Here is a 17,041-nt window from a genome sequence, read left to right as displayed (position 1 = left end):
GAGTGCCGATTCTATCGGACCGTAAATATCACCGTCACAAACACAGGTAGCGACGAAGGGTATCCGCTCGCTGTCTCTTCTTCCGTACACGCGTGTATCGGCATAATGCATCGACGAAAAAGCCTTCGCTTATGCGTCGGGTGCAGAACGGATCTAACCCGATGCGAATGCCTCTCTTCTCCCTGCCGTCATTTTCGATTCGCGCGTTCGAATTCAAGAACTAAGGCGCATTTTCAACAAAAGAATTATCTAATGTGTTTTTTGTAGCCCCGATCGCTCTACCGATTAATAACTTCCCAATAATGGATATTATGTCGCCCATTTATTGCGCGAGATTTTTTATTGCGTCTTAATGCCAACGGCGATTTACATAACACGACGGTACGACCGAAAGAGAATGATGATCGTAATAATTGTAATTTATGCGATTAACTTTGAAAAACCGGTATACGCCGAAATCGCGGTAGGGAAAGACCCCCCTGACCTGTCTTAAACCTATAAACGCGTTTCTCGGGTGTTTTTGTGACGCGCGGGAAGCGCGCTTCCTTTCATAAATTGTATTTTACTTAGTAACCGAGTGAGACGTGTATTATATAAAGAGAAATCAAAATTAAATGATAAGTGATGCGTGACGTGCGCGTTAAGTAGCGCGCGTTAATGTTTATATTACCTATCTTTTTTACATGAAGGAAGTTGATTGCGGTTAAAAACGCGGATTACATTGATCTTGCGAGCGCAAAGGGCACGCACGGTAAATACATTTTCTCTGACGATCAAACGAGTTACATGCACTCACTCGATCAGAGATATCACGTATAGAGAAGAACATGCTTATCTGATTTACATTACAAATGTAAATGATTAATTCAAAATACTTTGTTTGTTTTCAGGTAAGACACTGAATCCACCACTTACGATTAGCCAGTCACGCACGAGTAGGCGCGTGTAGGACGCGTGTTATGTAAGTAACAAATTGCCTTTGTATCCGAGAGATGAGATCTACGATACAGTTACGTTCTAATCAGAAAAATCCGTTTAATCATCCTTAATGCAGCTTGCGTGTATAAAAAGATTTAATTGCCAATCGTGCGGATATACCGGCGCACTCATAAGCATAAATTCAACATCGATCAACACGTGGTGCCTTCGCGAATTCAGGTGCTGTTGAGGTTGTTGGTCTGGCAAAAAGAATGAAAAATACTTTAAGTCTTGTATTCGTACAGACGTAAATTATAATTGATCGAGGCAGCGACGATCGGAAACTGAGATTCGCCATTGATCCGCGATATAATGGTATTTATGCTAATCCTCGTCCGAGCAATCGAAAGTTAAAGGTGTAGCTTATTGAATATCGCGGTTTAGAGATACAGCAAGACAACTTTGCGTGGATGCATTTATATATGTTCGTAGAGGAAAATATTTTTGATTCAACCAACAAAAAGGTCCAACCAGGATGGGATTTTGATGAGGTCAAACAAATTTCTGATTGACAACCGTTCTGGTTGGGTCTTTTCGTTGGTTTAACTAGAACATTTTTTTTGTATATATATTTTTATACAAAAATAACGTGCGCCGATTGTTATAAAGATTTCTTTCCCTTGAACTTCTCAAGTGCTGCCTAAATTCGGCATTAATGAGTCAGATGACATAAAGCCTTGTATAAAGCGCTACTAGACGTTCGATTCTCAAGACCGTCTTTCCGACCCTTTTATTCAGGCACTGTTCGCCCCGATGGCACTTTGTAAAGAACGCAACGATTGGCCTGCATAGACCTGCGTATTGCGACCCCTTTAAAAGAATTATGGGTACGTATAGTCTCGAACAATTTTTGTCTCACTTTGTGCGATCGGGCCGCTGAGAGTAACGGAAGAGACCAGCAATCTCGAGTTTGTTCGTTTGCTCTTGCAGGGCCCTTAACTGTCTACCGTACCTTTCGCTGCTCCTGTCTTCTGTTTCGGCAAGTAGATACTTTAAAGCGGTGCTGTGAACGCCAAGTAAAGTCCTCGATTGCGGAATCAAACTCCGGCCCGGTCCTCGCTTTGCATTTGTTTCGCCAATCTTTCGCGCTTGGTAAGATCCGCTTCCTCTTTCAGATGTCTTTTTCCTTGGAATCCTTTCGCCGTTCCTGGCTCTCTTTCATCGTCCGTGTTCTTTCCTCTCTTTCATTCTTCTATCTCGCCGCCTGCTATCCGTTACCGTCCGTTGCTGCTGCTGCTGCTATTGTGGCTTACTGCTGTCATCACTAGTGTTCCTTTGCTCCTTCCTGAAGAACCACGTTGGTTACTAAATTATGCCCTACAATGCATCTATCCGCTCCTGTCGGTTAGTCGTTTCGGCTCAACGAGACGTAGAGAGCAATGCATGTTAGTTAGTCCAAAAGTGCTCTCATTAATTGATAACTGATATCTCTGATCTCTATAACGTTTTTCCACAAAGCAGTAGTTAGAGAATCTCTATCGGTATCGTTGAGATAACAAGAAGAACAAAAAAAAGTCAAATTCGGTAGAAATTTTTTCTCGGTTAAGGCCCATCTCTTTTTCTCCTTTCTCTATTTGTTTCATCACCATTTTTCATGATCTTTCCTACTGTCTCTTTTCTCTCCTTTCTATGTTTTTCTTCCTTTCCGTTTCGCGCGGCGTCTCTTGTGCTGTGCTTCTCCGTCTCTCCTTCGACGTTCTTTCTTGGCCATCATGTTCACCTCTGTAATAAAGAGAGAAAGAGAAAAAGGGGCAATTCTATCTCTCTTTTATTCGTCCATTTCGGAACCGGCCAATGGCTGGAGGGAACAAGGACGACACAACCGGCAGAACCGCGAAGAGTACGAGTGCGGAGAAACGAACGAATGCCGCCGACTGTCGCGTGCCTTTTTTTCCTCCTTTTCTTCCTTCGTTGCAACTTTTGCTGCTGCCTTCGTTCGTTCGTTCGTTCATTCGTTCGTTCGTTCTTCCGTTCGCCCGCACGCTCATCCGTTTGTCCATTTTCTTCCTCCTCCCTTTTTTTGAACCTCCGCGCCTCCGCTTTATAAGGCAATTCCTCGCGTTCCACCCGAAAAAAGCAGGAACCCGCGCTGCCGCACGCTGGGAACCCGGACCCGGTCTCTCGCGGATCTGAAATAACGTCCATACGACGATCTCGGCGCCGAGGCACCCCTGAGCGAGTTGTTTGGAATAACTTCCTGGATGACCTGACAATTGGTTGCTGCGGACTATTACGAATGATTCGGCATTCGGACTATTATTTTCGCGTGGTTATAGCATCAAATTGTATTTATTCCGTACACGGATTTATCTTTAGAAAATAGAAAATCTAGTTATATCATATATGTTTGTAAATGTACGTAGCTTGTAGCTTAGTTGAAGCAACGGATCATAAGCATGGACAATAGATGGGGAGGTGTAATAGGAAAATTTGACGTTTCAAGTTTCGATAACAATTATTTGCGACGACGCTTGGCGATTATCAATTGGCTGGATTACATCTTACGTATTTTTTTCGGTACAGGCGCGGACGTACGTGGTTGAGAAAAACGGAACGACGACCGATAAGGAGCATAATGGGAAATTAGATGCGGGTCGACTATTGCCATGAAGGCACCGATCATAGAGTACGTACAAAGTACAGGGTATCGGAGACAATACAAGGGACACGTAATGACTAGGTTAATGGGAAAAGCAATGTGCAAACAAGGCATTGCAAATCCAAGATGAGGGAATGCAGATATTTGCCAGGATGCGATGATTCGGATCTTATGCTTTCGTAATATCGCAAACATTAAATGTTACATAAGTACACGTCACTTATCGGGTGTCACAAGAGCTGCAGGGACGCGATATTTACATAATTATCAAGTATCGAGTCTCTTAAATGAAATCATATACCGAACGAGAGACATATCACGTGGATACGTTACGAGAGTAGTATTATGGATTTTTTATTCTTTTAATAGTCTCTGGACGGGGTGAAGATCCTTTGTAAGGTCAATAATCTCACGCGGTAGTTGTCAGGTCAGGTTCTCTCGTCTTTCGGGGTGAGAGAAGGCACTGGTTGCTCCCGCGAATCTCAATTCTTCGGGAGCTCGGGAAAGAAGGCGAGGGTAGGTCTCTGTACGTGGCTCGTGAGTCCGGATGTTTGGCCCGGCAACAATAGAGGGTGATAAATGTGCACGTCAGGGGCCGCGAGGAGGCTTCTTCTTCTTCCATGAGTCGCTGCTCGATGGTAGAGGTTCTAGCTTTCCTGCTCCTCCTTCTCTTCTCGGCAACGAGCTGGGAAGAGAGAGCCTATCTTCATCTTGAAACGGGATACGAAGACGCTCGCGCATCCTAATGCCGATTTCGGTCGGTGCGGCAGGTATACGTAGAATACCGGGGCCTCCACGTGAAGATTTTTAGCGGACTGATGTCCGGGGTCGATGCATCTCGTCGCTAACCCCGAAGTATTCGCGGTCGCGAGATCTCCCACCGCGAACTCTATTATGTATGGGATGAAGTTCACTCACTGTCGTCTTCCGTAAACACATATAGTACTTGTAATAAATATATCGTGAAAAGATGCAAATAATACGATGATCTCTGATACAATAATCTCTGTTCGTGAATATAATGTTATTATTTGACTATTGACTTAAAAGTTTTTTTTTTTAAACAAACGCAAATTTTGAAGTTTATTGTTCACGAATTCTAATTGCCAATGTTCGTTCGAACGGTATTTAAAACTTAAGATGCTTTACATCTGAATTTGAACTATGTAATGTAATTAAAACTACAGCTGAGGAATGATAGGAACCATAAGATTTTTTTATCTTTCCACATTTTAAAACTTGTATTTTAATTTCGTTAAAATAATGCATTTTTTTTGTAAATAATCTACGCTTCTCTAAATTCTAAATATCATTCACACTGTTCATTAGAGCTATATTTTTCTAAGATTGTAAGATTGCTGTAACGATTTTTATTAGCGATCGCCATGACCGTTTTTCTTCATCTCGATTCGACGACTTCACTGTGCGTGCGCGCGCGCGAAGATCTTATCAAGAACCAATTTCATAACTCAATATATTCGTGTAGAGATTCCTGCGAGCAACGCCAATTAATTCGACGACTCGATTAACACCGATATAGAGGGCCAGTATCCATCGGCTTTATCGCGTTTTAACCGTTCGCCGTTTCTTACGACTTAGTGGTCTTCCTCTTAGCGTAACCCTTTTTCTTTTCAGCTACATTCTCTTTTTCTCACATATCGTGATATATACCGTCGACATCTTATTACTCGTTACAAGATCGAGCTTTTTTAAACAACTTGTTTACGATCGAAAAATTCAAGGCGTTAGAAGCGCACTGTAAATTCGAAGTGAAATCTAATTCTAAAAAGTGACGAAGAGTGCATTCTTTTTCAACACTGACTCAATTGTCATTTTTTAGAATTAGATTCCATTTTAAAGAGAATTTAGAGATCAATGCGCGACAAATGTGCTACTTTCAGACCCGGTTCCACCAATTTAAGATTGATTTCAATCTCTGTCTAATTTATTCTTTATCATTTTCTATTTTTATAAGAATACTTTTTTAATCTTACATTGGTACAATCGGTGTCTATGTCCATTTCTATTAATGTATTATATTAAATTAACTTTAATTTTTCTTCATTTTTTTTTTCTAATTCTTAGAACTAGAAAAGATAAAAAATTGAATCGATATTAAAATTAATCTTTATTGATGAAAATTAGTTGTGAGACTTTTTTCAATAGTAAACACATTTTTACACATGTCTTGTATATTTTATGTCAAATATTTTATAGGAAATTTTGATCGACTGAGCGAGCATTGGAGCTAATTCGATCATACATCGACATAGTTAATGGAATATTTCTAGATGTTGGGGATCATATTGCTGGTTAATCCATATTACTGTTGTCTAGTAGAACTAGCTATACCAGCCTAGTAGAACTAAGTATACCATTCCACCATGATCAGTGTATTTTGAGGAAATTTCAATACTCGTCTTGTACGTAACGGTGCGTATAAATTCTATCAAGCAAGATTGGATTTACCATCAAATAAACAAGTGACTTGTGAACAAGATCGTTGAAATACGAATTGAAATTAGAAAAGAAAATTCCGACTGACAAATGAATAAATTATTAAATATGATTATATAATGAGGCCGCAATACCGGTTAGTCAATACAGTTATCCGATAATCTTGTGCTCATTGAGTGCATCAATTTGCCATGTAACGATTGCATTGCATACATCTCACAATCGTATTCGCTGGACCGTGACAATCTCTCTGTTGAGAAAGTAAAAGCATAATCTTTTTTTTTTTTTTTTCATTTTGACCGTAATATTTATAAGAATAGACGGCTGCTATTAACGAAATTTGTATATCCTAAGTGTAATTAAAATTAAATTTCCATCGCAATCCTCTCGGCGGTTTAAGTAAATCTTAATAATCTTAATCTTATCCTATTAAAATCAAAATTGCTGCTTGGTAGCAAAATTGCTATGCCGATCGCGGTAGCGGTCATATAAATATCATGTATCTACGATACCAAATCGACCAACAGCTATTAAATATATGGCCGTGTATGCTTTATTTCTATTGGACGCAATTCGCGCACACCTTAGGCAGAAGGCAGATGCACAGTGCGATGCATGCGTGCATGCGTGCATGCGTGCATGCAAGAATTCTACATCGAATCGCTAACGAGTGTCGCATAGCCACGGACCGCCTGGCGATCCTAAAGCAATTATATACTCTTCTATCGCAGCGAAGTCACGAACGATATTTTAGGGTAAACTCACACTGTTTAATCGATATTCTAAACGAAAAACGATTCGCAGTACGATCGCAATACAATGTGATCGACATTGGTCGATGCATACGTTTTAATTCGATATGTTAAAGAATATCATCTGATTGCAATGATCTTGGAACTTGAACGACTCAAAATATCTTCATGTGAATGATGCTTTACATCCGTCTTGTGACTGAAAAATACGATATATATCATGGCCATAAGAAATTCAACGTGATAGTTTTTGCGCGGAGGAGTTTCCCGGAGATAGCAAAATGAGTATAACGACAAAGGGAGCGATGAGATCATCAGTATTTTGCGCTGATTATAAATAGAAGTTTCGTTATATTAGTGATCCATCAAGAATTTCTTGGTAAACGCTAGATTTCAATTTGATTATTTTCACGCCATATTTGTACCGGTTTTTGTAGCTGAAAAATATGATGTATCACAGCCCATAAGAAATTCAACATGCGACAACTTTTGCGCGGAGGACTTTCCTCAGAGATAGCAAAATGAATATAACGACAGGGGGAGTGGTGAGATAAGTCTTGTGTTTATCATAAATAGATAGTTTCGTTATATCGAACGCCAGTGATCCGTCCAGAACTTCTCGGCAAGCGCAGCTTTCAATTCGATTAGTTTCGCGGCGGTTGTACGACCGCTATTGATGATATCACATGATGATAGATAATGAATAGAACGTGGTACAGGTAATAACTGTCGTTTAATCGGCTTCCGGCATCATACAGGATTATGCATGTTCACGAATTATACTTAATGGATTAGCCATCCGGCTACATGTTTTCAATTAAGCATTTCGCAATCAGCGAGCCAAACGTCAATTATTATCGCGTACCAGAGATATTGATATCCACTAGTAAAGACGCATTAGAATAATTCACAATACATTACATTACATTGACGATATTGAATACCATGTGATCTTACTCTGCTATTGTTAGAAATAATACACTTTCTATCGTAATATCGTGAGCCGATTATTCGTAGTGAAAAACATACTTTCTCGATAATGTGGAATTTTTTTATCGGTATTTCAATTACGTAATATTGAATTAGCGACACTTCGCCAAAGATTAATCTTTTAATAATATTTCGAATTAGTAATACTGCCATGCATGACTTATAGAAAGAATACCGCAGATTACATGCTCGAGTAATTTTAAACTCGAGTTTCCTCTCTTCGTCCTCCGGCTATTCGGCTTTTTCTTCCCCGACCTGTTGCTCTTCCACTGTATAGTTGCCTTGCTCGGAATTCAAAAGCAACGCCTAGATGCACAGGATGATTCGGTATGATAGCATCAAGACGAAAGCAAACCAGAAAAGCCTTTAACATTTTGAAAGGGAGATCATATTCTCTGTGTATTCTACGAAGTTTCCAAACGAGGCGATAATAATTTTATTTTACGGGAAGATTTAATTGATGAGAACAAATTTAATCTATGAGAGACATGAAAATCTCGCTGTGCTTATTATTCAAAACATTTTTTTATTACATTAGCTATATATTTTTATGTATGCTTATAATATGTTTATTTACTATTATTAATTACAATATTCCAAAATTATTATTATTTCTATAAATTAAATTATAACTATAATAAAAAAATTCTTTTATTACAAATTTTTATTCAAGATAAATATTCAGTGTACCAGAAACGCTTCTAGATTTATTTTACTTTGGGTCATTCGCATGCAGCCTATTTCTTAAGGTAAGACATATTGTGCTGTAATCTGTATATATTATGCTATAATACAAACATCGCATCTTATAGTTCGTCTAGGCTCATGTCGAGCTCCAGGGAGATTGATGTCGTTAATGCTGGTATCTATGCAGAAAAACATCTCGGGGCGTGGGTATCGATGGTCGCAGTTTATTGAAAATTCCATCATGTCCCCAGGGTCCCGTTAGAATCGCGCCAGGCGGGCTACAGTCGCGTTTCCTCCGACGGATTATTTAGTAAAGGCACGCGCTACTGCTTGATTTTTATCATCAGATAACTTAATCCTATAAAATATCCCCGCGTTATGTCGACGAATTCGGAGTCACCACATAACAATCCGTCTTTTCGTTTCGTCTCAAACATTTTTATTCAGAATTTAGGTGACATTAAACATTCTCCGAGAGATTTGTCTTGATACTACACAACATTGTTTGAAATAAATGCGAAAATTTTTAAAAAGTGATAAAAGAATTTAAACATTTAAATTTTATAATATTTCTTCCTTCGACAAAGGTTATTATATACACACTTCACTACCTGATTTTAAACTTAATATATCTTCTACGATACGAATAGATTCTAAAAGAACCTCTTTATTTGTAATTATTAACTCAACAGAATAACTATCGGCATATTAATTTGATATTTATTGAGACAACTTGTGTGCGTTTTGCTCAAGCGACTGGACCGACAGAGATAGGGCACACTCTGAGAAGACGAATAAGCAAAGGGAACTGGAGGAAAGGAAGAAGGGAAAGGGACAACGAGAGCATCGGTATTAATTACACACTGCGCGTCTGGCTCCCTAGGCCACCTACGGTTACTCGCTTTGCATAATACGTATATACACTTAGCGTAAGGACGGCGAGAGGGAAGACGCGCCGAAGAGACCTTCGGGAGGTCCGACAAAGTGTAAGAGGAGGACATGAAGGAGAAGGGAGGGAGAGAGGTAGAGAGGAGGATCTGGCGCGGATCGAAAACGAGGAACGGTGGAGAACGTGTTCGATTCCCACTCGGTCGGAACCGGAATCTCCTCCTCCGCCTCTTCCCCTCTCTCTCTCTCTCTCTCTCTCTCTCTCTCTCTCTCTCTCTCTCTCTCTCTCATTCTCTTTAGCTCGTCTTCGACGCAGCTCTCGTTCCCTTGTGTTTCTCTCACTCACGCGCACGTTTGAACAGACATTTTCTCTCTGTCTTCCTCGTTCTCTCTTTCACAATCCTTCTCCCTTTCGTCGCCTCTCGGCAGTTTTCGCGGGTCGAAGCGCGCCTGATTATTTAGGCAGCAAATGTTTAATCGAAGTATTGTATCGGTGGAACCCCGAGTTGCTGGGTTCCTTCGGCCCGGCTCCTCTTCTTGAGTTTGGTGGAGGAGACACTGCTTCTCCTTTTCCTCCTCCCTCTCGTTCTCGATCGCCGTCTTCACCTTCTCACCCTCTTCTTCACTCCTGCTCCTCCTCAACCACCTCCACCTCTTTACATTTATTCGTTTATTTGCTGGTGGCTGATACCTCATTACCGCGACAGATCCACCGATAAGCACAACGTTCTCGGAAACACACAATGCGCCCCTCCTTTCTCGAGGCTGAGCCGCAGCTTCTTGGCCATCGGCAATAGGAGGGAAGAAGGGGGGTTGCGGGATGGGGGCGAGGACAAGGACGAGGCGGCATCAGGAGCAGAGGCGCATATTCTCTGCACAACCTTTTCTTTCCGCTCCCTCTTGCTCTCCATCTCCCTCATCTCTTCCTTTTGTTCACGTTGCCGTCGTCAACTCTACCAAGAAAGTAAATATCACTGCGACCCTCTTTCAATGGTTAAACTTGCTTTCCTTCCCTACTGCACCCGACATAACTCCATTCGATCGCGTCGCACCAACCCTGCGTCGGCATTTATCGGTCAATCTCACGCGAACTCACGAATCGGAATCTCTCTATCTATTAGTGGACCCAGGCTCATCCGATCAGGAGAGAAATAAGACTATCTCGAAATACGTAGCTATTAGTCTTGCTTACCTATTAGGGAAAAGATCGAAAGAAAGCCGCGTCAGGTATTGGTATCTATCGGTTTCTTGGAGAGAATCTTCGGATATTTTCGCGAGGTCCGATGAGGAGGGATAAGAAAGGATACGAAGGATATTGCTCGTAGCTATTAGCGCGATAGCGATCCAAACAGGAATGGCTTTATGGTCGATCGGATGGGCGCTTTTATTGACCGTGCGTTCGATGACTCTCGTGGGCTTTACGTATCTCGACGACGACTGGACGGTCGCGTGTGTCTCCAATCGAATCGAATTTCCATTTATTAATGAACGACTCACGCACTAGCCATGCGAAAAAAAAAAACGAAAGCGCTTGTATCTATTAACCAGATCGTAGTACAAGATAACGTCATCATATACGAAAGAGATACAATCGACAAGGCTTAAATATGAATCGCTTCTATCAACGATTGGCGACGCGCTTATGACATGATTATTTGAGAAGAATGGAATGCATTATGCAAACGGGACAGATAAATGAGCCATTTGATTATATTAGGCGCGGCTAACTGCTACGTTATGTTAATTAGATCGGGAGGAAAGCTATGGAGGAGAGAGAGAGAGAGAGAGAGAGAGAGAGAGAGAGAGAGAGAGAGAGAGAGAGAGGGAGAGAGGGAGAGGGAGAGAGGGAGAGGGAGAGGGAGAGGGAGAGGGAGAGGGAGAGGGAGAGGGAGAGAGAGAGAGAGAGAGAGAGAGAGAGAGAGAGAGAGAGAGAGAGAGAGAGAGAGAAATCAATCTCCGTGTCCAAGGCATGTTGTTTATTAGTGATCTCGATCTTTATCCGAAATTCTGACGCGCGTTCCCATTTCAGTATCGCGACGCATATATTGCGTTCATAATAAGATCCATTGAACGGGGGAACACTTTTTCCTACACCGAGAATCATGGCGCAATGCCAGATTGCGAAGCGCCTCGCGTCTCGAACGTGCTCGCGCGCTAATCGAGATCTGCTAGGATAGTTGGTTGCGGGACAAGATAAATGGGACCGCTCGCTTTTATTCGCGAGCGCGGGATCACGAGAGTACAGACAGCAGGTAGCGTCTGAGATTCGCAACTGAAATCAGATCACATCGCTCGTATTACATCCAAGTGACTCGATATAAATACTTGTGCAAAAGAAAAGAAGGAAAAGAAATCGATGGCAAAGGAAGAGAGCACGAAGAGGGGAGGGGGAGGGGCGGGGAGGGGGAGTGAACGAAGGGTTAGTGGTTGGGCATTATTTATCGATAGCAATGAAAAGGTGGCGGTCGGTGCTTGATGCCAGGGGCTCATTATTCAGATTAACGTTACGCGCCTTTTTTCGCCAGCCAATACGCCGCTGAATATTACTCAATAAATCATGGACGTCACAGTGCTAAAGACCCAAAGAAAGGAAGGTCCTTGAGATTTTTCAAATCATCCGGCCTGATGAATGCAACATCGTTCGTCGGGGGCCACGAGCGTGGCGGCGGTGGCTGCGGGAAACATTTGCATGAGCTACTAGCGCGCGGCCACATTAACATGAGTTAAAATGGCAATGATAACGCAATGCGCTCGATGAGGCATCGCGAGATTGGCGCAACGCGGCCGTGGTAAACGTTAAAACGGCGATGAACGCGATGTAAATCGGGAGTAGGTAAGTGAGGCACTGTACGTGTGTCACGGCTGACGTTTTCCTTCTCGATTATCGTAAATATATTTGCAAATGTATGTATACGTAGGCGAATCGCAGAGGAGTTTCGGTTTTCTTTGTCTCTTTTCTTTCCATATTCTTTAAAATAAATTTCGCATATACGTGTTTCTACCATCTCGTTAATTATCGTGGTTTGAACGAATCTTGAGTCATAGATATTAACAATAATCCACACACACACACAAAACACGGCTATTAGCGATAATACAATAAAACACAATTTAAAAGAATTGCATAAAATCGCATATGATGTTACGTGAAACTGGAATAGGTTGAGAAATATTGGCGCCATTGGAATAGGTTGAGAAATTTATGAATTGCCAATTGTTTCGAATACAGACTTTTTTTAATTTGGTGACCGAGTTCTATCCGGATCAGCGTCTACATTCGGATATCGCATCGTTATCGAGCGTGGGATAAATATCTAGGGTCTGTGTTTCGTTTAATTAGCATCAGTGTACACTCGTACGTTGCTTCACGTACCACATGCATGTGAATATTCGAAGAGTAGAAGGGAGAAAGAGAGAGAGAAGGGCTAATGTGCTACTTCGAGAAAAAATCGTTTCAAACGTAAGGACGAACGAATGCGAGGACAAGAGAGGAAGGGAAAGGAGGGGGAGGGGGGAGGAGAGAGAGAGAGAGAGAAAGAGTGAAAAAAAAATAGACGAAACAGAAGGAGGAGTAAGAAAGGAAGAGTAACAGTCAGATGGACATGTTGACGAGGCACGGTAGGGACTAATTAAATAAATCCGGGAGCAGCTTCTCGGGGGCCGCCGGCGATCGCGACCGTAACCGCCACGACGATGGTTAAGGTCGCCGTTGTGGAGGCGTCTCGGGTCAAGCGGGAGGTCAGCTTGCCGGCGGTCCACCGCTCTCCTGCTCTTCTTTGTTTATTCTACCCTCCGTTGTCATGCTCCTCTTTTCGTAATGGAAGGTTAGCGCTATTTGTGTTGTAGATTACTCTATATCTCTTGTCTCCGTTTAGTCACGCTAATTTGTTGATCGCTGAATATCGCTGGTTTTCACGATATTCGACGATTGGGATTAATTAGCTAAACATCGGCTTTATATCTGCAACATAGAGATATAATATAGAATAATACAAGAATAGTTATAGTGGTCTTATAATCTTTTGTGTGCTCGATAATTTTCATTTTCTAATTTTGTTCAAAATGTTTGAAAGTTTCTATTCTCTACATTGAAAAGGACTAAATTTTAATAAATGTGTGTTGAATAGTTCTAAATAAATATTTATTAAATGTAAATATATATTTATTTTATATAAAAAGTATTAATTTAACTATTATTTTCTTATTGAAGAAATATTTATCTATAATTCACGTCCAAATTGGAGGCAGAATTTTATTTATAATATTGTGTGTCGCGTAAAATACACACATAGAAAAATATATATCACTGATATATACAATATTTTCTATATATTATGTGTATTTTATTTCAAATATGTTCTATGTTACTATGTATTATAAATAGAATTCTGTCTTTAATTTAATCATAAATTACAGATCGTTTAAAGTGAGCTAAAGTAACTTAAGTAAACATTTATTTAGTACTATTTAAAGAAATGTATTTTAAGATTTAATAATTTTTTTCAATGTATGATACAGTCTGTAATGTGTAATTGTATACGTCGATTGTTTGTATGTACTCTGATTTATCGAGCGATATTTTAATTAACAAGGCATGGTGCCGAAATAATTCTCATGCAAGACTCGTGTGATCGGAATTAGCTGATAAGGAAAAATCGTTTAGGCATTGTTATTTTCAGCCACATACATTTGACAGTATACGTGCGAGTACATGTATTCGCATGTCTCTGTCTGCTTTCTAACGCTTTTAAGTGAACCGTCTCGCCAATAGAGAAATTGGAATCGATGATACTCGATGCACGACTCGATAGAGAAGTGGCGGACCGCCTCGTCGGTGCATCTTACTGTTAGCAAGCGATATTGGTCTAGGTGCCAGCTGGTGGTAACAACCTCCGCTTGTATCCAATCAATGTATATCCAGTCTTCTCTCTTTCTCTCCTCAGCAGTGCTTCCTCTGTTGCTTTCGCCGTCCATCATCCGGCATGTCGGCACGCTGCAACCTTTCCCTTTCTCTCGCGAGCAGAGCACCCGGCTATCAGCGGGTCATTATACGAATACCACAATGTCAGTGATCAATACCACCTGCGGGCATCTCGACCGCGACGGACCGGCACTTGCCATTCCGAAGAAGCTCGCGAATAGAAATATCAGCTATCGACTTAAGGCCGCGCGTTAACCGTGAGGTTTGCTGTCTCTTTCATTTATCATGAAGGACTTGAGTGGGACTTATGGTCTCGCGAGTGCTTTTCGCGGTTAACGGTTTGTTCGTTTTTTCGGCTGCGAAAGCTTTTGCCGTGTATATTTACGCACGTCGCGTCACTGTGACAAAACGCGCATGCCAAGATAAGTTGTTAGATACTAATACAACTGCTGCCGTCCAAGACGATAAATATAAGGCTCGTTTGCGTAAGGAAAGTCGATGCCGACAACGACGACGACTGTTAAGAGTAGGCAACAGAAAAGGTGAAGGAACAAAAGCGGCAAGTACGCTCTAAGGACATCAAGTCTACACTCTTCGCCGCTCTTATCCCTAATTAGCATACAATTTCTGTCATTACGAAGCTTGGTACGATCCAGTAAGAAGCTGAGTATAAGTACCGAATACCATGCCATTGCGGATGCGAGAGCTATTTACAATCGAACCATCTCTCTCGCGGCCAATCGTGCCGTGGACAAATTGCGTTGTCCATTTACGTGTCTTTCTGCACGATACTGTTTCCGCTACGGAACCTCGTCCATTCTGATCGATTTACTCCGACTTTAACACGAAAACGTTTTAGAGTATACGATACTAATCAGTACTAATGAATTCTACATCGCGGTCAATGAGTTTAAGAGGAATTAATACAATTCTATTATTAATTTAGCCCCCTGAAAGTCGCTTATTGTGTAGAAGAATTCACGAGAAATCTCTCGTTGATTATCGTTGATCACTTGAAAAATACCAACAGATTCTCTGCATTAAAGTAGAAAGAAAAAGGAAAGATCAGACGTATCACGGGTGTACACGAAATCTCAGGGATATCGCCCCCTGTAGTTCGGTGATGCAAGTGTACCGAACGTTTATACGGAACGGCGCTTCGTGCGACTAGGGAAGAAGGGGCATAGGCAGAAGAGACGTAGAAAAACGTGCATGCACAGACCTACACACGCGGCACGATGGTAGGACCGCGCGCATGTTTGTGCGAACCTGCGCGATGGAACTTAGCGGAGGTAATCTATATGCAGGTAAGTGCGTGTGCGTCGGGGTACACCGTCAGGCATACATAATTAATATTTAAACAAGCAACGTCTGTGCTGAGACCGCAGCGGCGGCTCTACGCGATCCGGTCTCGTCGCAGAGAGAAGAGATCGCGAAGGGTGCACGAGGAATAACACGAGACACACTCGAGTCAGAACGATGCGTTACGTGGTCCGGCCATTGGCAAATCGCTAGTCGCGTAAAGGAAAATGAGAACAGCGCGAACGAAGCGCACACAATAATGGACGCATGTGTACGTACATCTTCATCATGTGTACTCACTCATTCGGAGTAATTAGCAGTCGGAACACAGACCGGGAGAAGACACTCTCGACTAATCGCGATGAGCTACAAGTATCCTCTCGCCATCAGAGTCAATGAGGCGAATTCGTACGCAGTAGATACGTCACTGCAAATAACGCCGTGTATTGTACGCAGGCTATCGTTTGCGCGCGTGAAATATCGTGATGAAGGAGTCATTATATCCGCCTTAACGTGAGATATACAACCTCAGTTTAATATGTAAAAAGACCGTGCTACTTCGACGCTTAAAGACGTTCGCGCGCGTTCTGACTGGCCGCTGGCGAGAGCCGCCGCCGCATGAAATGTTTAAAGATCGCCGGAGAAGAGGAGGATCGAATGACTGATGAACCTCGTTGAATCGAGGAGTACTTATCGCGCATCGAGCTTGTGAAAGAGGCAACGGCGATGGCGACGGCGTTGGCTGGCGGATATTACATGTATCGAGGCACGCTGCACGAGCGCGTGTCTCGAGTGTACGAGCGGACGCGATGCGAAAAGTGGATGTACCAGTCTGGAGAAATTCAACGTCTGGATGTCGAGACGTCATGGTGAGAGAGAAGATCCGCGCGCGGAAACCGCACTGTTTGACTTGGAAAGCGAGCCCGACGTGATCATCGAAGCGAACAATAAGCGAACGGAGGCGGGAGATAAGTGCGTATCGTAATCGCAATTTCTTCTATCGTATGAGCGCGTGTTCATGGTGGCATGTTGAAGGATCCACTCTTCCGCGCGAACGGAAAAAAAGCGGAAGAGATCGAAGCGTGTTTCGTTACGAGAGGGTGGTCTCCGGTACGGCATGCCGATACATAAATATCTTAAGAGTTATTAAATGGGGACGCCCATTCTTTAATAACTGAAACGCAACGTGAATCGTGTATATGTGTACATCTTTGTGCGGATGAATAACCATTCACTAGTAGCCTTGGGCCTGCGCCCATCATAAGACGTCCAACGAGTCTTCGGAGCTCGAGCTTCGGAAAGTTCGATTAGAGTTTTTGTTTGCTGTTCAGAGAGGCGAGATGCTCTTCTCTCTGCCTGTCTCTATTCTCTGTTCTTTCCTTTGCCTCCTGTCTTCTTTCTCTCTCTCTCTCTCTCTCTCTCTCTCTCTCTCTCTCTCTCTCTCTCTCTCTTCCCCCTTCTCTCTTT

The 17,041-nt window shown here is 42.2% G+C and overlaps 1 protein-coding gene and 1 long non-coding RNA gene across 2 annotated transcripts in view; both read left to right on the top strand.

Annotated features, from left to right (window-relative positions):
- The window catches only part of LOC147907441 (uncharacterized), an 86,783-nt gene extending 75,583 nt beyond the window's left edge, over positions 1-11,200 (top strand). Inside the window, exon 2 of the long non-coding RNA XR_015547382.1 lies at positions 891-11,200. This is a non-coding gene — a long non-coding RNA (uncharacterized LOC147907441). The remainder of the gene's footprint in view (positions 1-890) is intronic.
- The window catches only part of ds (dachsous cadherin-related 1), a 377,057-nt gene that overhangs the window by 119,987 nt on the left and 240,029 nt on the right, over positions 1-17,041 (top strand). The window lies entirely within an intron of this gene.

This window comes from Acromyrmex echinatior, chromosome 14 (assembly GCF_024713525.1).
Source record: "Acromyrmex echinatior isolate Ae372 chromosome 14, ASM2471352v2, whole genome shotgun sequence".
Classification (NCBI taxonomy): Eukaryota; Metazoa; Arthropoda; class Insecta; order Hymenoptera; family Formicidae; genus Acromyrmex; species Acromyrmex echinatior.
This window is presented reverse-complemented; position numbering and strand designations above follow the sequence as displayed.